This window comes from Halictus rubicundus, chromosome 6 (genome assembly GCF_050948215.1).
Source record: "Halictus rubicundus isolate RS-2024b chromosome 6, iyHalRubi1_principal, whole genome shotgun sequence".
Taxonomy (NCBI): Eukaryota; Metazoa; Arthropoda; class Insecta; order Hymenoptera; family Halictidae; genus Halictus; species Halictus rubicundus.
In genome coordinates this window covers 2,547,602-2,573,652 of record NC_135154.1, presented here as the reverse complement: position 1 = coordinate 2,573,652, position 26,051 = coordinate 2,547,602, and the positions used below count along the sequence as shown (strand labels likewise).

The 26,051-nt window shown below is 49.8% G+C and overlaps 1 long non-coding RNA gene across 1 annotated transcript in view; it reads right to left on the bottom strand.

The window, feature by feature from the left end:
* Positions 1–534: 534 nt before the first annotated feature.
* Positions 535–26,051, bottom strand: part of LOC143355040 (uncharacterized) — a 387,508-nt gene continuing 361,991 nt past the window's right edge. Inside the window, exon 2 of the long non-coding RNA XR_013082436.1 lies at positions 535–626. This is a non-coding gene — a long non-coding RNA (uncharacterized LOC143355040). The remainder of the gene's footprint in view (positions 627–26,051) is intronic.

The following is a 26,051-nucleotide window of genomic DNA, read 5'->3' as shown; positions in this document are numbered from 1 at the left end:
AGCATTTTTACATTCGTCGAAGAGGTCGGGGTCTACAAATTACTTTACAGTAAACAGATGTTGTCCGACTGTGCCGACTTCCAGCTCAATAGTAATAATCTGTCATAAACCGCTCCATACAGAGCAGCGCCGCGGTGCCAAATGGCCAAAAAGCGGCAAAAAATCTGTAAAAACGAAACTATCGAACGAATTTGTTTGAAAATTTGTGGAGAGATTGCCACAGGTACAACGCTTATTTGGCAAAAACATTTTTCATAAAAAGATGTTAACATTAAGTAATATGGGCTAATCGAAAATCTCTGTTTTCTGCCTATTTTTTATTTATGGAAGCATACAACAAATCCTTTAATAGATTTTGGTCTGGAACTCATCGTTTTGGCAAGGTGTAATATTGATCTGACTTTGTGCAAAAAATCATGAGACCCTTCGAGACCGTTTCGCCACAATTTAAGTTTAAATATCAAATTTCAGAATTTCCAAGAGTGAGTCGTGCGGAAGTTACGATTATTTTATGTTCCAGGAGAAATTTTTTAGGAATATTTCTAAATAGTAAAGAAAAATGTGAAGTGCATATGATTTATTAATTTTTTATGTATAAAAAAATATTTAATAACAATTTTTTTTATCTTACATAAATTATTTTTATAGCGTTTGTTACGTGCTATGGCCTCCTTTTGGGAGAGCCTGTAACCAGGACCGAGAATAGGAGAGCGGCAATCCTATTCTATTAGGCGGATGATTCGCAATTTCGTTGTGGAGAGAGGAAAAACCGTGACAACGGGTGAAGGTCGATAAATAAGGTTTTTAGTTATCTGGTAAATAGATAATTTATTCAAAAAAGGTAAATGTATGTACATGTATGTTGGCCTGATAACACGAACACAGGGTGTTTTAAACTGTTTTACTAATTTATAACTTACGACTAAAGAGAGTAATATATAACGCGTAATTAAGTTCTACTACTAGGGGGGAAAGGGTTAATAAAAAGGGTGAAGAATATCCTAGGCTCCGACGTGCTAGAGACACGCACCGACTTCGCTTAGGATATGCGGGGGGGGGGGGGGGAGCAGCCGTCTTTCACTATCAGCTGGGGATTTTACTAAAAGCTTATGCTTGTGGAGTATTTTTCCAAAGATTCGGTATTTTGTCGGGGGTAATTATGCGGGTGGTTGAACATTTTTAGCAGTGAGAGGGTGGTTGAGGTCGGTGGCCATCTGGTGGCGGGTGGTGGAACTAACTGTGCTGCAGAGCGGTTTCTAGATATCGTTACGTTCCGTGCACAACTGCGTGGGAACGTGACACGTTCATTGGAGTACTACCAAGAAATACCTGTTGCATTTTTGCGACAGTGGTCCAGTGAACGAAAACTTTGTTTATTGAACATTGTTTGGGATTGACGGAATGTGTCGGCAGCGTGCTTGCGCCGACGCGGATCGCCGCCTCGCGATTGGTGGGATCGCGGAGAGCAACGAGATCGAGGATCGATTGCCGGCTCGCGTCGTAATTGGAGCGCGCCGACTAGTCGGATTAATATCGATTATCGACGTCTCGCCGGCACCGATCTATCACCAGTTCGTCTCTAACGTTCTTGGCAGCAGCTTGCAATCCGATCTCTACCGCTTCTATCTATCTTACTCCTTTGAACGCCGCACGTCTTGTGACCGGTTCCTCGGGTAATCGCTATCTCCGGATCCCTGCAGTACGACGGGATAAATATCTTTTCTCCGACTCTAATTACGTATTGTTGAGTGTTTATTATATCAGTTATATACATAGTCTGTACAAAGTGTCTGTGACAGTCGACGATCCCTGACGGGAAATAAAGTTATTGTTTTCGTTGAGTGCGGCTCCGAGTTAATCTCCCTTCGCTCCAAAACAAACATAAAAAATTGTTATTAAATATTTTAAGCACGTGTTGACCCTGTGTTTTCCTTCGTGTATTCGTCGGACGGTGGTCATAAAGTAATTAAAAAACACGTCGCAGAAACTAATTTTTATGCTAGCCTCATCTGACTTTGGCCGTCATAAAATTGATAGACTATAAATCCGACATTTCTAACGGTTCACATACATGCAAGGATGCATGGGGTGCCTCATTACCGCCAAGTGGGAAATTCCATCTCGTCGGGGAAATTCCACCCTCGCCCTTGCCGTTGTGGAGTGGGGGTGCCGGTAGTGCATTTAAGGAACTGTGAAGCCAGATTTCAGCACCATTTTTGGCCTACCTAAACACGGGAGTTATCGCTCACGCGTTTTTTTCCAAGAAGATGGATTTAAGTATTGAGCAATTGGCAATCTTTACCCATCAGTTCAATCTGCGACGAGCTGCGCTACAGCGAGCGCTCCGGATCCAACAGGATACAGCACGCAGTAGAAGGACACGTCGCTACGGTGTTCATCCACTTTGGCGAAGCAGAGACGCCGTGGGTGAATTACCCCTGTACAAGGAAATGTTATTGACGGATGACGAGGACAAGTTCTACGGATATTTCCGTATGACCAGGAACTGCTTCACCACCTTGCTCACTAAACTTGAGGAACAGCTGGTGAAAAACTTCACGCAATGGAAAAGACCAATTACGCCGGCGGAACGATTGGCAGTTTGCCTGCGGTAAGTGATTTTGCATTTTGACATTAATATTAACATTTATTATGTCTATATTTACATTGAACATTTATACCGAGAAGAAAGGATTCTTCCGGAACGAATCCCGGATGTTATGCCACCTGCTTTTGCATGTGTTAGCTGCATAGGGAAATATTTTTTAATTACCCTTCTATCACTGTTTCAGGTTTCTAGCAACGGGAGATTCATTGAAGACGTTAAGCTACAGCTTCCGCATGGGCCACTCAACTGTCTGCAAAATTGTGAAGGAGACGTGTCAGGCCATTGTGGACACTCTACTGTCAGAAGCGATGCCGTAACCCAACACGGAAATGTGGCAGAAAATACAAAATGAATTTTGGGACAAATGCAAGTTTCCCAATTGTGTAGTGGCAATTGATGGGAAACACGTGAACATACAGGCCCCACAGAACTCGGGGTCCCTGTATTTCAATTACAAAAAGACATTCTCAATAGTCTTATTGGCCGTTGCAGACGCCAATTCAAATTTCATCGCCGTCGCAATTGGAGGTTTCGGAAAAAACAGCGACGGCGGGATTTTTGCCCAATCTCCTCTGGGGCAGAGGTTCAACGATGGGACGTTCCCGATGGTGCCGGACTTAAATTTGCCGGGCACGTCAATTTGCGCGCCCTGCTTAATTGTGGGCGACGAAGCATTCCCGCTCAAAAGAAATCTATTGAGGCCATACCCGGGAAGCAAAGCCGAAGGACACGCCGACCGGACCTACCTCAACACACGACTCTCCAAAGCGCGACGAGTGGTGGAAAATGCATTTGGAATTTTGTCACAGAAATTCCGGGTGTACAATAGGAGGATCCAAGTCAAACCGGCAAAAGGTTGACCGGATTGTGATGGCAACATGCATATTGCATAATTTCATTCGGGCCAACGAGGAATCTCTTTCCACGCGCCAGGAAGAAGGAGAAGGGCCACGTGCTGCGTGGGTTTCATTCGGCCACCAAGTAGGCAGCGGGACAAGTGAGGCATTCGATGTTAGGGAAAAATTTTAAGATTTTATTTACGGTATGAGGGATTCGGGCACTGATGTGACGTAATTGGCAGTGATATTCGGGTACTATTAAAAAGACGATAACTTTATTAATGTTGGACCAAACGACAGATTTACATAATGTATTTCCTAAATTTTCAATTTTTATTATTTTCTCTGCAATTTCGATCCATTTGAATGTTTTGTCTAATTATTTTCACGTCATGCAGTACACCAATTGTTCTAACTCCCGAAAAAAGTCGTAGGGTCCTACATTGAAAAAATCATCGTCTTGTTAAAAGTGCCCGAATATTTCTGCCAATGACTGTATGCAGGATATCTCACGTGATTTTGACATTTGGCTTACACCACTATTATACCTTGTTCTGTTTTTTTTTAATAGAATCATGCGTTTCTCTATACCAATTCTCTATAACAATGTATTAACTTATCCATATAAAAATGTATTAACTTCTCTATTAAAATGTATTCACTATTAGCTAAATGTCAACACCAGGTGAGATACCCTGCATTATTTGAGCCTGTGTTTTGGAAAGTGGTACAAGTTCATTTATTTAGTCATTTTTTGTGTTTTTTTGCATGTATGTCTAACTGAAACTACCTTTAACCCATTTTTTCCAAATTTTTTTTTTCACTTTCAAAACCAACGGCTCACATGCAATTGGCGTACAGAGCGATTATATTCACTATTCGGACACTCTTCAAAAGGCGTTAATTTCTTAAATACAGTACGAATGATGTACAGCGTGAAAATTACATCGTAATCGGTTCACGTCACAAATGAGCAACAAACATTTGAAGATGGTGAAAATTTCAGTTCTTCGCGATTTATTGTATCTGTCAATGGTTGCCGTTTTTTGCCGTGTCATCTGATTTCGATGAAATTTTTGTTGACTGAAGTGTGCATTGATGCATGCCGTGTATGCTGTATGATCAATGTGTGCAGCGTAATGAATGTAGTGTAGCAGCATGGCCTCGGCCATGACTGTACCTCCAAAACTACCCGGTCCCTAATTTCCTGGGTTTTCCCCAAGGTTAAGCACGAGTCGGGCTCTCACAGATTTTCGCATCTAGCAGCCAGATTCGTGCGGACCGGCAGTTTTTCCGTTAGCGGAAAAGGACCCTTTGTTCCACGCGTCCGTTTTCCCCCGTTAGGGACTTCGCCCGCCTTTCTCTAAGGCCCTATATATAGCCCTCGAAATTAGCGAGAGAGGCAGAACCTCACTTTCAGACGACGACATCGGTCGTACGATATTCCGCACCCTTGGTGTCCAATAGAGCCAAATCGAGAGTCTTCGCGGCGCCCGAGCGTTTCTCAGTGTTTCAGTCCGCGATATACACGTTTAAGTATTTATTTGTACCCGTGCCGAATAAGGGTCGACCCATACAAGACGGGTTTCACCGGGACCGGGAACGGGGCACGTTTTCCCTATGCCATACAGACTTGAGAGGCGCTCAAGATGCTCGCAACAAAGGCCAAGTGCCGCGCACCACGGGGGTTAGCTACCAGAACCCCGTTTACTCCCCGCAGACCCCTGAGGATCCTATGGTAGAGCCGACCGGGCCCGGCCCGGGGTTTCACGAAATATTCTTGCGAAGAATACTCAGCGATCCCGGTCGTCGTGGCGAAGGGAGAAAAACATTATAAATGTTGTATTATTTTAAAAACTACTTCATCGATGATGATGACCTATCAATCGAATCTCAATGGATTTTCGATGTTTTAAAAATTGTTGGTTTTACAGACGCGTAAAAATACGTGTCACACTTTTTTCATTATATTATAAGACCTAGCAGGTACCTTGGTAAAAATTTGAAAAAATTGAGGCTATAGCCCCAAGTGTCTCCTTTACGGACCTGTTTTTAAAAAAGCGGAAACTTTAAAATTGACGAAATTGAAGTTATTTCAAGCGACCGCTGCATCGCGGTACACAGCCTCGCACGGTTGGCCCTGTGCCCGGGAGGCCATAGGCCTAACAGCCTCCCGGGCTCTGCTTCTACCGTGCGCCAACCGTGCTAGGCTATGTACCGCGGTGCAGCGTTCATTTCAAATAATTTTAATTTCGCCATTTTTAAAGTGTCACCATTCTTGAGAAGCCCGCCGTTGGGTATGCCTATCCCCACCTCAGTTGCGTCCGTAGACCCATTTTTTTGGCTTCGACGTCACCCCCTACATAGTATGTGTGACCGCTGTAGTCAATATTTGGACTGCAGCCGAAAATGCGTGTGAAACTAGGCCTGCCCCTTCCAGTCTGAACCAATTAGCCGCGCGGTACCTCTACTCTGTCGAACGAGACGAGGCAGTGAAGTATCAGCGTAAGTCCTTTGCTAATTATCTTGGAAGGATAATAACTTCAACTCTATCCCACTCGACTGGCTATGTTTACGTCTACTGCCTCGTCTCATTGGACAAGATATAGATGCGACGTCGCGGCTTGCGCCATACTTTATGCCAGGGAACCTTCCCCCTAACCATGTTTAGGCCATCATGGACAAGAATTTAGGAGTTTTCCATATACATTTTTCGTGTCGTAAGACAAAACGATGTAATTTATGTCGAATTAATTCGTCTTATTCCACAAATTATTATGTGATTGAGTCATTCCACGCGATAAGGGACACTTTTGAATGTAGTGTTTCGGATTTTGTTAAAATTTGAATACATATGCATGCAGTGGTAACACAAAAGTATCTAATGAAAATGGCGTTAGTTGGAAAGGATGATGTTTTCACCATTTATTTTGCAATTACTTCAAACAAATGTTAGAAATTCAGGGTTTTCGGTCGCACGGGTCTTCGACCGTCCTGCAATTTCCGGGAAATTGTTTTATGAGGGTCGACCAAGGACACGGCCAGATGCGAGCCTTTTTCTGGCCTCCATAATATAATCATATAAACGTTGATGGTGAACGCGCAGGAATATGTCCTACCAATAAACTGTCCTTGAGATGGTGAAAAACTAATATCAATCTACAGTCAGTTAAAAAGGTCTCCGTACAACCTTTAAAAAAAACCTTCGCTTGCGAGTGGTCTAGCCGGGGAAATTCCACCCCCATCCGTGACCTTGTGGAGGGGAGGTTGCTGGTAGTGTATTTAAGGGCCGCGAAGCGAGATTTTAGCACCATTTTTGGCCAAACCAGTCTGGTATCTCGTACTTTACGTCTTGCGCTGTATTATCACGATGGAGGCGGACCTCATTCAGTTGGAAACTATTGCCAATAAATTGAATGGAATCACAATGGCGTTAGACGACGTGGACACATTGATCAACCTCCACGAAGAAGAGGAACTGCATGAGCAACAGCGAGCAACACCCCGAAGAAGACGCTACAGCGTCCACCCACTCTGGCGAACGCGAGACACAGAAGGAGAACTGGTTCTATTCCACCAAATGTTGGAGGACAATGAGGAGAAGTTCTACGGATACTTCCGCATGTCCAGGGCCTGCTTCGCCTCCTTGCTGGAAAAAATCGAGGAGGACCTAACGAAAATAGCTACTCCGTGGAAGACGCCGATTGCACCAAAGGATCGATTGGCAGTTTGCTTACGGTGAGTGTACAATGGGGTTGCTCTTATGTCACCGTAAAATGATACCGCTCTGTTTATCTTTGGGAGGGCGGGGGGGGGGGGTGCCGTAAAAGAATTGAAATTTCAGTCACTACCTCAAATAAACAATAAACAATGTATTTCAATTGACTTAACTTACTTAACTTATTGTACAACTTAATCTATCTTAATCTATCGTAATCTATCTTAATCTACCTTAATCTACCTTAATATACCTTAATATACCTTAAATTAGGAATGCTCTCGCCCCATTTGAATGTCGTGCACTATTTTAAAAAGCTCTCCCTAACTTCCAACTGTTTCTTCCTTTCGAACGAGTACACCGTTGTGGCGATGCTTTTAAAAAATTGTTCGTGCTCGGCTTTCTCGGCGTCGGTGGTGGCGGCGGCGGCGGGTCTCGAGGCCGTCATAACTTTGATCTCTTCTAGGCATTTTTTTACCTGCTCTCTGAGTTCTTCCCGCATCTTTCTTAGCTCAGCTACCTTTCTCCTTTTGGGCGGCTGCAACTGCTCCTCTCCATCCGGTTCTGTGGGAGATTGAGTCCCTTCGTGGCTGCTTTCCGGTGGGCTGGCTGCCGGGTTCTCCACGTCCACGAACGAAAAACCCGAAGTACTGCGTAAAATAATGTTTCAATTAGTAATCATATTTATTTCAAAGGATACATCAAATAGTATTTCAAATATTTATTTGATCAAATATTACCCACCTCTGGAGACTCGATAGTATATTCCGCTCCTGGAAGTACGGGCACAGAAATTGAAGCACATCTTCGTATTTGTATTTGCGGACCGGGGCATCCGCGGCCTGCCCGCTCCGCACCGTGCCGGTTTTCGCGCGGTGTTTTCTGAATTGGTCGCGAATATTTGCCCACCTTTTTTTGCAAAGTGCAGCTGTGAACAGACATATTTTATAATTAACATTATATTATTATTTCAGGTATTTAGCAACGGGCGACTCGTTTAAGACACTGAGCTACAGCTTCAGGATGGGCCGATCAACCGTGGAACTGATTGTCAAAGAAACGTGCAAGGCAATAGCGACACGGTTGACGCCGGAGACCATGCCGAGGCCCACCCAGGAAATGTGGGGAAGAATCAGGCAACAGTTCTGGGAAAAATGCCAGTTCCCCAATTGCGTTGGCGCAATCGACGGAAAACATATAACCATCCAGGCCCCAGCGAATTCGGGATCGCTGTACTTTAATTAGAAGAGAAACTTCTCTATTGTCCTGCTTGCCTTGGCTGACGCCAACTCCAACTTTATCGCCGTTGAAGTTGGAGCATATGGCAAGAATAGCGACGGCGGAATTTTCGCCCAATCGAGAGTGGGACGCGAATGGGTTAACGGTGACTCTCAGATGTTGCCCGACTGTAATTTGCCGGGCACATCAATACGAGCACCGTGTGTCATTGTGGGGGATGAGGCGTTCCCCCTCAAGAGGCACTTGCTAAGGCCATATCCGGGCAGCCAAGCAGACGGAACCGAAGATAAGACGTTCTTCAATACACGGCTGTCAATTGCTCGGCGTGTAGTTGAGAATGCGTTCTGAATACTCTCGCAAAAGTTCCGGCTGTACAACCGGCGAATCCAAGGCAAGCCGGACAATATTGATACTATTGTGATGGCCACGTGCCATCTGCACAATTTCATACGTGCGCACGAGGGGACACATGGCCCCCAAACATCCGTAGAGGAGGATGCACCGAACGCCTCCTGGGCTGAATTGAACCATCACGGCGGAAATTCCACGCGGGAGGCGTTCGAGGTCCGCGATAGTTTTAAGGATTATATTTTTGCGACGCGATGATAGTTTTAAGAAACTGTTTTGTATATAGATTGTACCTTGGCTCGTCGCTGGTCCAGCTTCCGTCAGGAGCTACCGCAGCTTGACAGGATCACGGTACCGAGGTGGACGCAGTTCTCTCCACAGGGCTGCCACGTGGAGATCCATGGATTCTGCGATGCGTCGGAGCGCGCGTACGCAGCAGCCGTATACCTCGTCGTCCGTCGAACTACGGAGTCCACTGCCTGCCTCTTGATGGCGAAATCCAGGGTGGCTCCAACTAAGACGACCAGTATCCCTCGACTGGAGTTATGCGGAGCGGTTCTCCCCGTACGGCTATTGACGACCCTAAAAAAAGGATTGGGACTAACCGACGTCTCCACGCAGGCTTGGTCTGATTCGACGGTGGCCTTGACGTGGATCAAAGCTCACCCGTCCCGTTGGAAGCCGTTCGTAGCCCATCGGGTAGCAGAGATTCAAGGCGAACCTGGAATCAGCTGGAGACACGGTGGGACGCATGAGAAATCAACAAAACGCATTTTTTAAATTATCGTTATAGGCTCCGATAAAAAAGTTGAAAAATCACAATTTTTCATTTTTTTATCATTCCAACCAATCGTAATCTAAAAAAATGTTTGTTTAGTCATCCTCTAGCAAACTAGTTGGTCTTTCATATAAAAAAGATTCTACTCATTTGGACCAATTTTAAAAAAGTCATTCCACGTGAAAAGGTGTCAACATACTTTCCGCCACGAGTGTATGCGACAGCCACATGATTTAATACCATTATGAATTATTGGGGATGGTTCAGATTTTATTGAAATTTGAATATGTTGTAGTCTCTGGTGACCTGTCGACGAATCTTGAAGGATTTTTCGATGTTTTAAACATTGTTGATATTACAGACGCGTAAAAATACGTGGGGGTTAACGCGGTTTTTTGCGAGTCTATAAAATCAACAATTTTTAAGATATCGAAAAATCCATTGATTGATAGGTCAATGACAGTCAGGTTGGTCGGTTGCAGACCCCTCTTTACCCCAATTATAACTTCAAACCTGACCCCCTCCCCAAGGCAAATTACGAGGTTACCTGTGACGAATGCTCGTCACAAAAATCACTTGTACTTCTGACTATTGCGAAGTGAGGAAAGAAGAAGAAAATGCAGGACGAGCGGCTCAACGAGTGTGTCAGAAATCGGGAGTTTCCATATAATTTGAAGCATGCGAAATACATGTGTTCGGGCTCAACCGTCAACTGAGCTCGACAGCGAAACGGGAGCGACGACCGCGCGACCGTAAGGGCCGCCACGGTCCCCAAACAAGCGAGCGCGCACGCCAACGGTCGCCAGCACCGGGCGAATTCGAACAGAGGTCGCGCCTCGAGATGACGGTTGCCGCCCAACCGTTCGGCAACGCTACCCCGCGACACCCTACCCCCGTCGGGAAGGCCCGGGTGATATACACCCCGCGCACCGACGAGCACATCGAATTCGAGCTGTAATTCTCTCGCGAACCGAAGCGCGCATAAGCACCTTTACGAACGCAACTCTCGAACGGTCAAGTATCGCGATCCCTCGACGCGATTCACGCCCCGGACGAACGCACGCCCAGTGCACCAGTACTCTCGCGCCTCCGCGGATTGTACATACTCTGTATATAGCCAAAATACATGGTTGGTGTTGTGTTGCGTAAGTGAATGTTTCTTTCGTGCACGTCCCTCCGTTACACCGGCAATTCCCGTCCCGAACGACGGAACATTTGGTCCTTCGAGCCGGATACGGTGACGTGCGAGAGAAAAGGAACCCTGTTTCCCCGCGTCGATCACCAGGAGATCGACGACTGCAACTTCGTGGGTTACCAGCTCGTTCCATCGGGTCTTCATCCGAGCCAGCCGCCGACGGTTGACACCACCTGCTGCCCAGTGCCGTACCAGCCGCCCACGCCGAGATGGAGGAGCTACTCAAGGAAAAGGAGCTCGTCGTCCGGGGTATCACGCGGATCCTCCCAAATTAAAAAGAAGTTGGGGAAGGACAACTTCTCGAAGGCAACAGCGGAGGAGCGCCTGCGTCGCCTGCGTGCTGAGTGGGAGCGCTGCCAACGGGTCTACCTTCGGCTGGAGCTCAAGGCCACAGCGCTGGACCGGGAGACCAGGCCGTACTTCCGGGAGGGACATTTCGACCAGACAGAGGAGGCGTTCGAGAAGGCGAGCGACTTCTGTTGTGAGTTTGTTGAATCTGTAAAGGTCCCGGCGGGGACCTCGTCACCCGCGCCCCCCGTCTGCGAAACCGTCGCGAGCTCGCCGAAAGGGACGAAACTTCCGCGTATCGAGATCCCAAAGTTCGACGGCCGTTACTCCGCATGGCCGACCTTTAGCGACCTCTTCGCGTCCCTGGTCGTCAAGAACCCCGCCCTTGACGACGTGCAGCGGCTATACCACCTGAAGGCCGCGTTGGTAGGGAAGGCCGCGTCCGTGATCGCGCACGTCCGGGTGACCGCCGCGAATTTCGCCCCGGCGTGGCGATGGTTGTCGGGTCACTCGTGAGGGAGCTGCTACACTACGCGCCGCTGGACGACGAAACCGGAGAATGTCTCGCCCGTTTGCGGGACTGCAACGCGGAAGCCCTGGCCCAGCTCGGCAACCTGGGTTGCTCCGTCGAGCATTGGGACGATCTCCTCGTTCAACTCGCGGTTCGCAATTTAGATCGGAAATCGCCCCAGGAGTGGGGGCTCTCCCTCGGAGCGTCGCGCGACCCCCCGACCTACCGCGAGCTAGAGGAGTTCCTCGAGGCGCGCCTCCGTACGCTCGAAGCGATCCACCTTGCCGACGAGGTGCGATACGAAGGAGAAGCGAGTCACGCGTTCGCCGGGGAAGGAAGCCACGCGTTCGCCGGGGAAGAGAGCCGCGCGTTCGCCGCTGAAGCGAACCACGCGTTCGCGAGCGAAGCCCCCCCCCCCCCCGGCCGATCCCACGCGGTCGCGGCTGCGAGGTCAGCGGAAATCCGGTGCCCTAAGTGCAGCAGGAACCACTTGCTGTTCCGTTGCCCGGTCTTCCAGGGTATGTCCTCCGCGCAGAAGCGGGATTTCGTGCGAAACCGCGGGTGCTGCTACAATTTCCTCCGCTCCGACCACCCCGCGAGTAGCAGCTTCTCCGCGTCCCGTTGCGCACAATGCGGCGGGCCGCATCACTCGTCGCTGCACCAGGCCTCATCAACCCCCGCGATGCACGAGCCGGCGACGAACCGCGCAAGGGGAGAGGGCGATCGCGAGAACGTTCCCGCTGCGCTCCACAGCTCCACGGCGTATACTTCGGAGGGCGCCTCCCGCACCGTACTGCTCGCTACCGCGATAGTGCACGTGGCAACGAGGGATGGGGAGACGCGCGCGGTACGAGCACTCCTGGACCAAGGGTCGGAGGCAACTTTCATCTCCGAGGACCTCGTCCAGGCCTTACGTCTGCTCAAACGGCCCGCGTCAGTTGCGGTGTGGCGGCGACAAGCTGGCGCCACGTCTCCGCCATGTGTTTAGTTTTAAGAAAGTATGTTTGTACGCGGGTGTATCGTCCCTCTCAGAATAAAACTAGTCAAACCACGAGTGGTACACGTTTAATTCCCGGTCACCTATCCCGACATTAGTCACCATCCACAGCGGTTAAGGGCGCCGCAGACGCTCCGGTGGGCAGGGTGAACGCGCGCGTGAGCCTTACAATTCGAGGTACCGGCCGAGCTGCGTCCTCCATCGCGTTGAACGCGCTAGTTCTATCGAGGATCACGTCCTACGCCCCCCGCATCGAGACGGACATCGGAGCGTTTCCGCACCTACGCGGCCTGGCCCTCGCCAATCCAGACCCTCGACGGGCCCTTCCCGTTGACCTCCTCGTCGGCGTGGACCACTACGGTGCCCTCATCCGCTCGGGCCTGCGCCACGGAGAGGCGGGAACCCCGATAGCCCAGGAGACAGCTTTCGGGTGGGTAATCTCGGGGCCCACGCCCCCGCGAACCGATTGCTCCCGCGCCAACACGACCTCGTTGCACTGCTGCACCGACGACAGGAAGCAGCAACCGTGGGCCATAGGGAAGGACGGTCGAAGACCCGTGCGACCGAAAACCCTGAATTTCTAACATTTGTTTGAAGTAATTGCAAAATAAATGGTGAAAACATCATCCTTTCCAACTAACGCCATTTTCATTAGATACTTTTGTGTTACCACTGCATGCATATGTATTCAAATTTTAACAAAATCCGAAACACTACATTCAAAAGCGTCCCTTATCGCGTGGAATGACTCAATTACATAATAATTTGTGGAATAAGACGAATTAATTCGACATAAATTACATCGTTTTGCCTTACGACACGAAAAATGTATATGGAAAACTCCTAACTTCTTGTTCATGATGGCCTAAACATGGTTAGATGGAAGGTTTCCTGGCAGGAATGCGATGGCGTATCTATATCTTGTCCAATGAGACGAGACAGTAGACGTAAACATTAGACATTAGAAAACACAAGACAATTAGCAAAGGACGCACGCTGGGTGCTTCACTGCCTTGGTCTCGTTGGACAGAGCATAGGTAAGAATGCGCGGCCGATTGGTTCAGAGTGCAAGGGACAGGCCTCGTTTCACGCGTACTTTCGGCTACAGTCGAAATATTGGCTACAGCGGTCACACATAGTATGTAGCGTGTGACGTCGGAGCCAAAACACTAGGACTACGGGCGCGGTGGAGATGAGCATAGGCAGACCTAACGATAGACTCCCCAAAAATGGTGGCACTGAAAAAATGGCGAAATTAAGACCTTACGTAAGACGCGACAAGCACGCGACCAAGGCCAGGTATAAAAATCCCTATCGACGACGTACCGACCATGGACGTCATAAATCAAAAATCCTTCCGATTGTACCCACCACTTTCGTAATTTTTAAGCCAGCTAAATGCAGCACATGCGGAACCTTGTACACCGTTAGCGTACTAAGATTTACAACCGTAGATGCTTGCGAACCAAATGGTATACGTATATTTCCACTTTTCCAATTTTCCACTATTTCACCACCTTTCGAACACACCTTGCAACCAATGAATTCTAATCATTTTAAATTTGTTCTCCGGAGTTTTTACTTATAATCACTTATAAGATATAAGATATAATTTAACAATGCTAAAATTGATTTGTGAAGCTGATTTTCATCGTTCCATCGTTAAATTAGATTATAGTTTGAACCATTACTTCTTAACATTACAACTCAGATGAACAATATTCTTTTCTCTACTTCGAAAATGGATTGTGTGCGGATGCTGTCGTGGCACCGGCGCCAGGCGACCGACGAGCATCGGGCAGAGTTCGCTTTGCCTTCCATCCTGGAAAGGCACCGCAGTTATTTAAGATGAAAGTGTGATAAAATGATTTGTTCTTATGAAACCGTATGTTTTATTAAACTGTATACGTGCTCATCCATAATCACGAAAGCAAATGAGAAATAAGCATTACAATTCACAGAACTTGAATGAAGGAAGACAGAACTAAAGATATAATTTAACAATGCTAAAATTAATTTTAAAATAATTGCCAAATAAATGGTGAAAAAAAACATTTTTTCCAAATGACAACATTTTCGGTAAACACTTTTATGTTTTCGCTATAAGCTTCCAAAAACTCATTTTCATCGGTGTGACAGTTCTAATCTTATAATATAATGAAAAAAGGGTGACACGTATTTTTACGCGTCTGTAAAACCAACAATTTTTAAGACATCGAAAAATCCATTGAGATTCGATTGATAGGTCATCATCATCGGTGAAGTAGTTTTTAAAATAATACAACATTTATAATGTTTTTCTCCTTTCGCCACGGCCACGCCACGGCGACCGGGGTCGCTGAGTATTCTTCGCAAGAATATTTCGAGAAACCCCGGCCCGGGCCCGGTCGGTTCTACCATAGGATCCTCAGGGGTAAGCGGGGAGTAAACGGTGCTGGGGTTCTGGTAGCTAACCCCCGTGGTGCGCGGCACTTGGCCTTTGTTGCGAGCATCTTGAGCGCCTCTCAAGTCGCCTTCGAACACGGCCAACTCTGCATGGCATAGGGAAAACGTGCCCCGTTCCCGGTCCCGGTGAGACCCGTCTTGTATGGGTCGACCTTAAGGCGGTGGTCACGGCTCAAGATTGTGTGAGTGCATCCCCTCCCTAGTTCCGCACACGTACCCGAGTTTGCAAGGGTACGGGATGTCCGCTCTCATTTGTTAACAATGCAAAAATAGTACTGTTCTGTAGTCAAAATCGCTAGATAAAAGTTCAATCTAGGGTGAAAAAGTCCTCAGAAGTCGTACTTTTGCATCATTGAGAAATGGTTAGCAATATTCGGCAGCACGTCGTTTGTCAGGGAGGCTATGGGAACTGACATGGCGGCACACTCACACACCGCCTGGTCGGCGTGTACGTGTGCCGACGGCGATCGCAAGGGTCTAGGATGCCACTAACCATTTTCCAATGCAGAGACGGGACTTTTTCGTAGTGAAAAGCGCTTTAGCCAATTAGCATCTTGGAAGGTTGGATAATACAAGGATGTGAATTTTCAGTAATAGCACTAGATAAAAAGATCAACCTAACATGCTGAGTCCCTCAAAAATCCAAAAAATTATTGTTCGCGAAATGTAACAAATAGTTGGACAAACTATATTTATCAATTGATTTTTTCTAGATTTTATCTCGGGATAAAAATGAATATATTCTAAATATTTTCTGTAAAAATTTGATTTCAATATCTGTAATGGTTTGAAAGCAACCTGTTGCGAATTAGTATCTTGCGTCGAGGTAGTGAGTGGAGAGTTAGTAAAAAGGGAAAGGAGGAGGCAGCAGGACGAGAGATGGGAAAAGATAAGGAGAGCGAGATACAATGAGTGGTATGGGAGGGTCAAGGGAGAGGGGATACCAGGATATATGAGGAAAGGGTGGGGAGAGAGTAGATGGCAAAGAGCTAGATGGCAAAGCTATATTTAGGTTGGGTAATGAGATGAGGGGTGGAAGGTATTGGATGGAAGAAGAGGAGAGAAGGTGTAGGGTCTGTGGGTGGGGGATGGAAACGTGGGAACATGTGTGGGAGCTGTGCTGGGGAGGGGATGAGGGAAGAGGTTGGCAGGGTATGGTAGGGGAGGTGCTAGGAAATGAAGGAGAGGGAGAGGAATGGATGAGGAGGTTAGAGGAGTGGAGGGAAGGTACGGGTGGAAGAGGCGCGGGGGGGGGCAAGGTATGAATGCTTAGGAATGGAATGAATGAGTTCAGCCGGAAGAGGAGGTCCAGGGGGTAGGGGAAAGGATGGGTGAGAGGTAGGGGAGGGGGGAGTTGAGATGGTATGAGTGTGTGTGTGAGAGGTAAATCGGGAACGTGGCGCAAGCAAGAGTAAGAACTCTCTCTCTCTCTTATGGATTCTAGTTAAGTTAAGTTAAGTTAAGTTAAGTTAAGTTAAGTTAAGTTAAGTTAAGTTAAGTTTAGTTAAGTTAAGTTAAATTAAGATAAGTTAGGTTAACATAGGTTAAGCATAGTTTAAGTTTTAGGTTAAGAGTTAGGTTAAGTTAGGATCGGGTGTTCTCGGCGCGGGCCCAAATCCTCACAATTCCCGTTTGCGCGGTCGCCTCGGCGAGGTGATCGGAGATGGCCGCGGCACAGCTCGTGGTGGTGAATCGGCGACGTTTCCCTACGTCGGCTGGGCGCGCGGGGCGCGGAGAGGATTCGCGGGATTCGCGGAACGCTCCGTTCGTCGTCCCCGTGCGGCCGCGGCTCGAGTTCGTAGGCGCAGACGTAAACCTCGTGCTTACGACTCGAAACCGGCGCGGTCGCGCGTGCCCGGTGGTACACCGTGAGGCGAGCTCCACACGCTGCTGCGGTCGGTTGGAGAGTAGACTCCTGGAGCACGACGCGGAATCTCCGGTTAAGAACGCGGGATGCGGGACGGATCCGAGAAGTGGGGATGACGGTCCGGAGTGTCGAAACGACGGTGCTCTGAAAAGGGCAGGCCGTCGATCGACCGCCTCCCAGAACCTTGCTCGCGGTCTCGGTTTTGGCGTATGGGACGTAGACCCACGTACGCCTCGGCCGATCCCGGCGCTTCGGCGTGTTCGCCCGGTAGTATACCGAGGCTCGCACTATTCTGCGCGACTGCGAGAGGACCTGGGCTCAGGTGTTCGCCCGAGAGCTGCTCCAGACCAACTCCGCTCTCGTGTGGTTTCGTCGCGATCTTTATAGCCCGAGCGCGGACCTCGTGTGCTCGTTCGCGAATCTTCGGCACACGTCGATTGGTCCGTGCCCAGGCCGGATTCGCGGATTGGCGCGCGGCTGGGTCTCGCCGCTGATTGGAGCGGGCCTGGTCGGAAACTATACGGCAACGAGACGTACGTGTCTCGTTGCAAACCAAATGTTGCGGGTGGTCAGAGTCGTACTATGGAAATCATACCCGAATACCGACGCTTATATAGCAAAATGCAAAGGTAGTGGTGGGGAAGGTTCATAAACGGGCACGGGCAGGTACTGCTGGTGACCTGGTGGTGTAGAGTGCTGGGCGAAATGATAGGACGTCTCATATATTTGTTTATTTCATATAACATAATAGGATATGTATATATTTGATTCACCCTACATATTTTATGTTCTACAAAATATGTACTGTGACGTGGCAGTATGCCTACGTCCCCCGGAATGAGAATTAAGAGACCGGGTCGCCCTTTGGCAGCGCCGCCACGATTATGGCTGTTGCGATCGCTCTCCCTGGGGCAGTCCGAGGACCCCAGAATTTGGAGAGTAACGCGTTTTGAACGCCGCGCCACTTGGCACGACGCGAGGTTGCAGGACCGTAGCCGGGTCCCAGGGGGGGGGGCGGAACCATTCCCCGTCTCCCAAGGGCGCGGGAAATTTCGTGAAGGAGCGCTCGGGGGACCGCGGCCAGGTACATCCGGCAGCAGGCGTCCGACGGAGGAGTCCAGCTCGGGTTAACCAACCTGGAGGCGCCGCCGAGGCCATACGGACCGGAGGGAAAGAACATCTCAACCTCGACGCCGCCTCGCCCCGAAAAGCAGCGAGGGTCCGACGCGGGAGCAGCTCGACCTCTGCCGCCGAGGGATGCCGTCAACCATCGAAGAGCGCCGACGAAGAATTAGACACTAAGTCAAATGCCGAGGACCCCGGACCGCCGGATACGGCCCTGCCGCACGAGCGGTAGCGATAGGTCCGAGCGTCGCGCGGGAGCCGGAGAAATTAGGGAAGTGGGGGACGCCTCGCTTCCGCGTTAGCGAGCCTTCGCGAACTAGGACACTGTGTCATCGGCTGTAGTCGAAAGTAGTCCTGAATCACTGCCTAAAGTATAACGTGTTATTTTGCGTCGTTGCCTGCCACGTACTGAGGGAGCTGCCGTGCGACGACCGGCGTAGCAGCAATACCGCGTGGTAAGTGCCGATCAGGTTCTCCTAGTCGTTATTCTCGCGTTGGCTCGGCTGGCGTTTTCGCGTACCGGTCATACCTCGTGTCGCGAGTAGACGTCCCCTCGTTTCGTCGAGATTCGCGACAGGATCGCGTCGGGTTCGAGGCCGTCGGTCGGTGAACGTACGGGTTGAAAGAACGCGGGTCCGGCCGGACAGCGGGGGGACGCGTGACCGTCTCGTTACGGTTGTACGTCGCCGGGTTTGTAACGCGGAGTCGCGGATCAGCGGGGGACCCGTATCGTTACCGATTTTGGGATATGTTCAGGATTCAAGCTGTGGAATTCGGTGCCTATTGTCGAACTGGCGACCGCTATTTCATACGGTTTTTGTCGCGTATGTCAACACGCGGCAAGAGCGCGTGTCGCCGTTGCTCGACACCGCGTAACAACCGTTTCAATTCTCATTGGCCGAATTTCACAGCTTCAATCCTTCAAATTGAGACAAACAAGGATCGTCCGATGTGCGAGCTCCAATCACGGTGCTCCACATTCGACGATCTTTGTTATTTAAGGCACCTGCGTACGCCTTCTCGCTCTCTTCAGTCTCAGTTCTCGCTCGAGTTCAATTCAGCATCAGTTTCAAGCCTTTCGCAATTCTCAATAGTGTGTTCTTCGGCCAGCCGATATTTCCGCGTCGCGTTGCGTGACTCTGCTCGCGACAAGATCGTCCGACGTTCGCGTTGAAGATTCTCCGATCGCGGCGGCTCTCGGCAAGGAGCCGTTCAAGATTTCCGGCGCGAATCACAGCGGAGACGATCATGCGCAAGATTTCCGAACACCTGCCGAACTCCGGGTTTTATCGCGAAAATAAAGAACCGTTTTCCGGAAGGATAACCGTTTTTACTCTCCCGTCTTTTCCTTGCCTCCTCGCGCGCTCATTTCTGAGTGGTCCCGGCCCCCCGGCGACTCCGACCTTCGGTCGACGCCAAACAGGATAAATTGGGCGAACCTCGAGACGCCCCACGGTGGGACGACGTGACGAAAGCCGTATCGCTGTTTCTGGCTACTTCCGACGGCCACAGTCAACTCGAATCCGCTGCCGCGTATACCATCGGAACCCGGTCGCTTCTCGACCGGCTAATTGCCAATAGAGGCGGCCGTACATCGCGCCCGCAACCGAGTTCGACGCGTAGGAAAGCATACCCGGTGCAAAAAGCGCGAGCGACCGAATACCTGTCGTATAAATTTGTAAAATCGCGCGGGCTTCGATTACACCGCTGCCGGGCGATCCCGGCAGCTCCTTGTAAAAACCGTACGAAATAAATGTTAACTCGAAGCCCCAAACTCGTGTACGCTTCATTGTGAGAAACCTTTCCGCCGCGGGAAACGATCTGCATTCCCTCCGCGTAGAATCCTGGCCCAGGCTGCAGCTGTTCAGGCCCTCGCGCGGTTCTCGTAGGTTCGGCATCGCAATTCGCGCCTCGCGTTCCTTACGAGTTGTTCGTGCGACGCTTGCGAGTGTCTGGCGTCCGTCTCGAGTCCCGAACCCGGTAAAGTCTTCCGTCGGGGAAAGGGTCGAACCTGCGGGATACCGTTTGTCACCGGGCGAAACGCGTGCCGCGCGGCCGAACGTGCCTAGCCCGTCGTGACCCCGGTTTTCTTCCGTCGGACGGGTCGGAAAACCTGGGCTATGTGACAGTACATAAAATTGCAGGTTTGTATCTTGTACATGAAAGAAATTAGAGACAATAATATAGGCATGTATTGGCTTTAGCCGGACAAAACTATAGAACATTATCAAACATAAAATCAAAGAACAAGATTTAGTCGATTTCGGTTTTATCTAAGTTTTTTCTTGACCCATTCGTGAAACATATGTTTTAGCTGAATGCAAAAATTTACACGTCTACTTCTAGTCACTGCTGATAGATTACTACCAGAGCACATAATAATCGAAAATATTACACGAGTCCTATCATTTTGGCCGAGTAAGGTCAGCCTATGTTTTAACATTTCTTTTTTCAGCTTCTTTTTGTGTACAAGATGCAAACTTTAAATTCTATATGGGCACTTTGGTGAATGTATCTAATAGGGCGTGTAAAATGTGCATACATCTTATTATGTTATTTGAAATGTACAAATACATCGATCGTCCTATCTTTTTTCAGCACTGTATGCTTTATCGGTTCGAAGGCTAGGCCCCTGAAGATACACGAGCTTGCCAACTGCGTGCAAACCGTAATGCACTTTTCAGGGTTCACATTGAACGAGATGTAGTCTTATCACTACAACATATTGGTAAATACAATATTACGAAATGTTAAATGTTTCTTTTATTTCTGCCCTTGTATGGCCCTGAAGACAATAGTATACTGTAGCGACTCGACGGCTACCACGTCCCCGGAAAAACCCGGTTCGGTTATATGACCGGAATTACCCCGAGGGTCTTTACCTAGGCCCATTACGAACCAGACGAGGATGGGTCTGCCGTACATCTGGCAACCAGACTCGCCTGGCCCGACATCGTCTTGCCGGTAAATGGCCTTGGTTCGCATCGGGTCCAGCTACCCCAGGTATACGTACATACCTGATAGCTGGCCCCGTACGACCGACAAATTTCCCGCGGACGTTTCCGCATCTGGCGAAGTTTTCCGGGGACGACCTTCGTCTCCCCTCCATGGGACTCGTTGTCCTTTGGTAGAGGACAAAATAAAAAGCCCTCCGTAGGCGTCGGAGGGCCTCATTTGCCTTTTGCTGCGAATGGGTCGTCACAGTCGTCGAATACGATCTCGCTCCCTCGCGCCTCGCGAGTCCGCGTTCGAAGTTTGTACATTCCGCGAGCTCTGAATAAAGTCTACCTCTCAAACCTGAAAGTGGATAGATTTCCGTGGTATCCCGTTCCGCCTACGTCCTATCCACTTCAACTGGTGACCCCGACGTGATCGCGACGCGAAGATACAGTATTAGTGCGCGAGTGTGTTAGTGCGATATATAAACCCAAGCCTGACTTTTGTTACACATGATGACGACCGACAGTGTCAACGAGCGTGTGGCGGTGCGCGTTCCGGAATTCGACCCACAGGACCCCGAGCTGTGGTTCTGTATCGTGGAACGGATTTTTGCCGCGTCTGGAATCGTGGCTGAGGTGGCAAAAATTAATTACGTGACAAGTGCACTTGGCCCGCGATGCAGGGCGGAAGTCCGCGACGTATTGCTGGCCCCGTATGCGGCGGGCTCGTACGACACGCTCAAAAGCGAATTAATCCACCGATTGAGCATCTCTCAGGAACAAAAGACGCAACAACTCCTGGAGCGGGAAGAGCTCGGAGATCGTAAGCCGTCGCAATTTTTACGGCACCTGCGTAGCCTCGGCGGCAGTTGCCTTACGGAAACGCTCCTGCGGACCCTGTGGCTTGGCCGCCTACCCGCAAGCACACAGGCCATCCTGGCAACCCAGAAAGAGGCCCCGCTAGACAAGGTTGCCGAATTGGCGGATGCCATCCTGGAAACGCACCCCAGCCGCCCAGCCATCGCCGAAGCAACGTACTCCGGACCAGCGGCGACGTCTACCCAAGCAGCAGTTTCACCGTTACCGGCCGAAGCGCTGACCGAGCGGATGATGCGGCTCCTCATCTCTTTGCAAGAGATGACGGAAGAGATGCAGCAACAGATCGCGGAAATACGCTCATCCTGGAACCAGCCGACCCGGAGGTACTACGACCACCGACGCCCACGAAGCTCCTCCCGGGGCCGTTCGCCAAGGAGACAACACGCGCCGAACGGAGTATGCTGGTACCATACCACGTATGGGGCGAACGCGCAGCGTTGTAGTGAGCCATCCAGCTTCCAGGGAAACGAGAGGGGCAGTCGGTAATGACGGCTAACGACCATGGTCCGACGTTTCGCCGTCTGTTCATTTTGGATCGGCAGACGAAGACGCAGTTCCTGGTCGACACGGGAGCCGACCTCTGCGTCTATCTAAAATCTTTGATCCGCGGCGCATGCTCGAACTTTGGATACGAGCTCTCTGCGGCAAATGGTACGCCAATCCCAACATACGGGAAGACTACGTTGACGCTGAACCTGGGCCTTCGTCGGGAGTTCACCTGGTAGTTCGTGATCGCCGACGTCTCAAAGCCAATCATCGGGGCTGACTTCCTGGCGCATTTCGGCCTTCTGGTGGACGTCCGGAACCAGCAGCTGATCGACCAAACGACCACCCTGAGCACGAAGGGAGCGGCAGTACGTGAAGAAATCGCATCGGTAAAAGCGAGGCAGGGAAACACCGTTTTCCACGCGCTGCTGGCCCGCTTTCCCGCCATCACCAAGCCGCGAGGGACACCTGGAGAAGTCCAGCACGACACGCGACATTACATCGCCACGACACCAGGACCATCCGTCGCTTGCAGGCCCCGACGACTTGCACCGGACAGGCTAGCCATCGCCAAGAAGGAATTCGAAGTAATGGTAAGATTAAGCATAGCGCGACCGTCAAAGAGTAGTTGGTCGGCGCCACTACACCTAGTGCCAAAAAAAGACAGCGATGCGTGGCGTCCATGCGGCGATTATCGTGCCCTTAATGCTCGAACCATACCTGATAGGTACCCGGTGCGACACATCGAGGATTTCGCACAATCCATCCGGGGGAAAGCCATTTTTTCTACAATAGACCTCGTACGAGCGTACAATCAGATCCCCGTCGAAACGGAAGACATAAAAAAAAAACCGCAATCACAACCCCATTCGGACTTTTTGAATTTCCGTATATGACCTTCGGTCTCCGCAATGCCGCGCAAACTTTCCAGCGTTTCATCGATGAGGTATTGCGGGGGCTAGATTTCTGTTATGCCTACATCGATGATATTTCGGTTGCATCTCCGTCGGAGTCCGAGCATTTACAGCATCTAGAGCTCTTATTTAAACGTCTGGAAAAATATAACGTAGTAGTCGGCCCCGGGAAATGTAGGTTTGGCCAGAGCGAGGTTAAATTCCTCGGTTATACCGTTTCCAAAGAAGGATCGCGTCCCTCCTTTGAAAACGTAGCCGCGATTAGCAATTTCCCCAGGCCCGAAACCGCCAAGCAACTTCGCCGTTTCCTGGGTATGGTAAACTTCTACCGTCGTTTCATACCCAGGGCGGCAGAGACCCAAGCCCCCCTGAACGCGATGTTAACAGAGAACATCAAAGGCAATAAACCCGTAATTTGGACGGACAGGGCTCGCGACGCGTTTCGGAAATGCAAAGACAGTTTAGCCCAGGCTAACCTCCTGGCTCACCCGCAGCCCAACGCGCCGCTGTCGCTTAACTGTGACGCTTCCGATTTTATGGTGGGGGCCGCTCTACATCAGAATTGTGGCAACGACTGGGAACCCCTAGCCTTCTTTTCAACAAAACTATCCCCGACAGAACAAAAGTATTCCGCTTTCGTCAGAGAACTACTAGCCATATATTCATCGATCAAACGTTTCCGGCATATGCTAGAAGGCCGAACGTTTACCATCTACACGGATCACAAACCACTGACATTCGCTCTTAACAGTAAACCAGACAGACATACTCCGAGACAGATAAGACAGTTAGACTTCATCGGGCAATTCTCCACAGACATTCGACACATTTCCGGTCGGGATAATGTAGTTGCGGACGCTTTATCCAGGATAGACGCGATCGACGAAGGGATTGATTTCGAAAAACTAGCGGTATCCCAGGCCGCCGATGTAGAGTTGAGAGGTTTCTTACGCGGGGATACAGGCCTAAGTTTAAAAAAAGTAGCAGTACCGGGATTGACGGGAGCTATTTATTGCGATACAGCTACCGGGATAGCACGACCTTTCCTCACGCCCCCATTCCGGCGAATAGTTTTTAACGCGCTGCATAACCTAGCCCACCCCGGAGTTAACGCAACGGTCAAAATCGTGACACAGCGTTACGTATGGCCGTCGATGAAGGCAGATATTAGAGAATGGGCCCGCAATTGTTTGCAATGCCAGCGCGCGAAGATTGTAAGGCACGTTGCCGCTCCCCCCGGGTCATTCCAGGTACCGTCGGCAAGGTTCGAGCACGTGCACATCGACATTGTAACCCTCCTCGTCTCCGAGGGGTATCGATATTTATTAACTTGCGTCGACAGATTCACGAGATGGCCGGATGCATTTCCTCTTGCCGATCAGGAGGCCGCGACCGTTGCCCGAGCTTTTTATGAAGGCTGGATTTGTAGATTCGGAGTTCCCTTGCGAGTCACAACAGACCAAGGCAGGCAATTCGAGTCGCATCTGTTTAAGGAACTCTGTGCTTCAACAGGTACGACTCACCTGCGTACGACAGCCTATCACCCAGCCGCTAACGGCATGGTGGAGCGTTTGCACAGGCAATTGAAGGCCGCGATCCGATGCCATGAAAATGCCCGATGGACGGAGGTCCTTCCGACCATCCTAATGGGGATTCGCTCTGCCTGGAAAGATGATTTAAAAACGACGTCGGCGGAATTGGTGTATGGTGAGACACTTCGTCTACCAGGGAGTTTCCTAGCGCCAACACCAACGTCCACCGACACATCCTTTTTCGCTAAAACCCTACGAGAGCACTTCAAGGACATCGGACCGACGGCAGCAACGCCACATCGCGTTCCGCGGATATTCGTGTACAAAGATTTAGATAAGGTAGATTATGTATTTTTAAGGAACGACGCGTCGCGTAAAATCTTGCAAAACCCGTATGACGGGCCTTACAGAATCATAAGCAGAAACGTAAGGACATACGTGCTAGATATTAAGGGCAAACAAGTAACCGTTTCAGTAGATCGACTCAAACCAGCATACATTTTGTCCGAAGAAATCCCAACGCAAAACACCAATGTTGTAATCATACCCTCCGATCCTGCACCTCCCGACAACAGCCCAGCACAGAACACAGATACACATGTAAATAACACAGCAAACACACACACGGCCCCAGCTAGATCGACAGACCAAACAGCAGCGAGTTATACAACCCGCTCCGGCAGGCGGGTGAGGTTCACCGAGAAGTATCAAGCGGGATTCCCATAAGGAACAATATATAAAAAAAAAAAATCGTATCAGGCGTAGTATAGGCATGGCAGTGTACATATTTACCTAGGTTATAAGATCCATTGATTTATTCTGCGACGAGCTGTAAAAAAATTGTGAATGTGGGCGCCATATACCTTTAGTAAGCGTAATTTTTTATTCCGGCAAAATCACTGGTAGGAGGGTGATGTAGCGACTCGACGGCTACCACGTCCCCGGAAAAACCCGGTTCGGTTATATGACCGGAATTACCCCGAGGGTCTTTACCTAGGCCCATTACGAACCAGACGAGGATGGGTCTGCCGTACATCTGGCAACCAGACTCGCCTGGCCCGACATCGTCTTGCCGGTAAATGGCCTTGGTTCGCATCGGGTCCAGCTACCCCAGGTATACGTACATACCTGATAGCTGGCCCCGTACGACCGACAAATTTCCCGCGGACGTTTCCGCATCTGGCGAAGTTTTCCGGGGACGACCTTCGTCTCCCCTCCATGGGACTCGTTGTCCTTTGGTAGAGGACAAAATAAAAAGCCCTCCGTAGGCGTCGGAGGGCCTCATTTGCCTTTTGCTGCGAATGGGTCGTCACAGTCGTCGAATACGATCTCGCTCCCTCGCG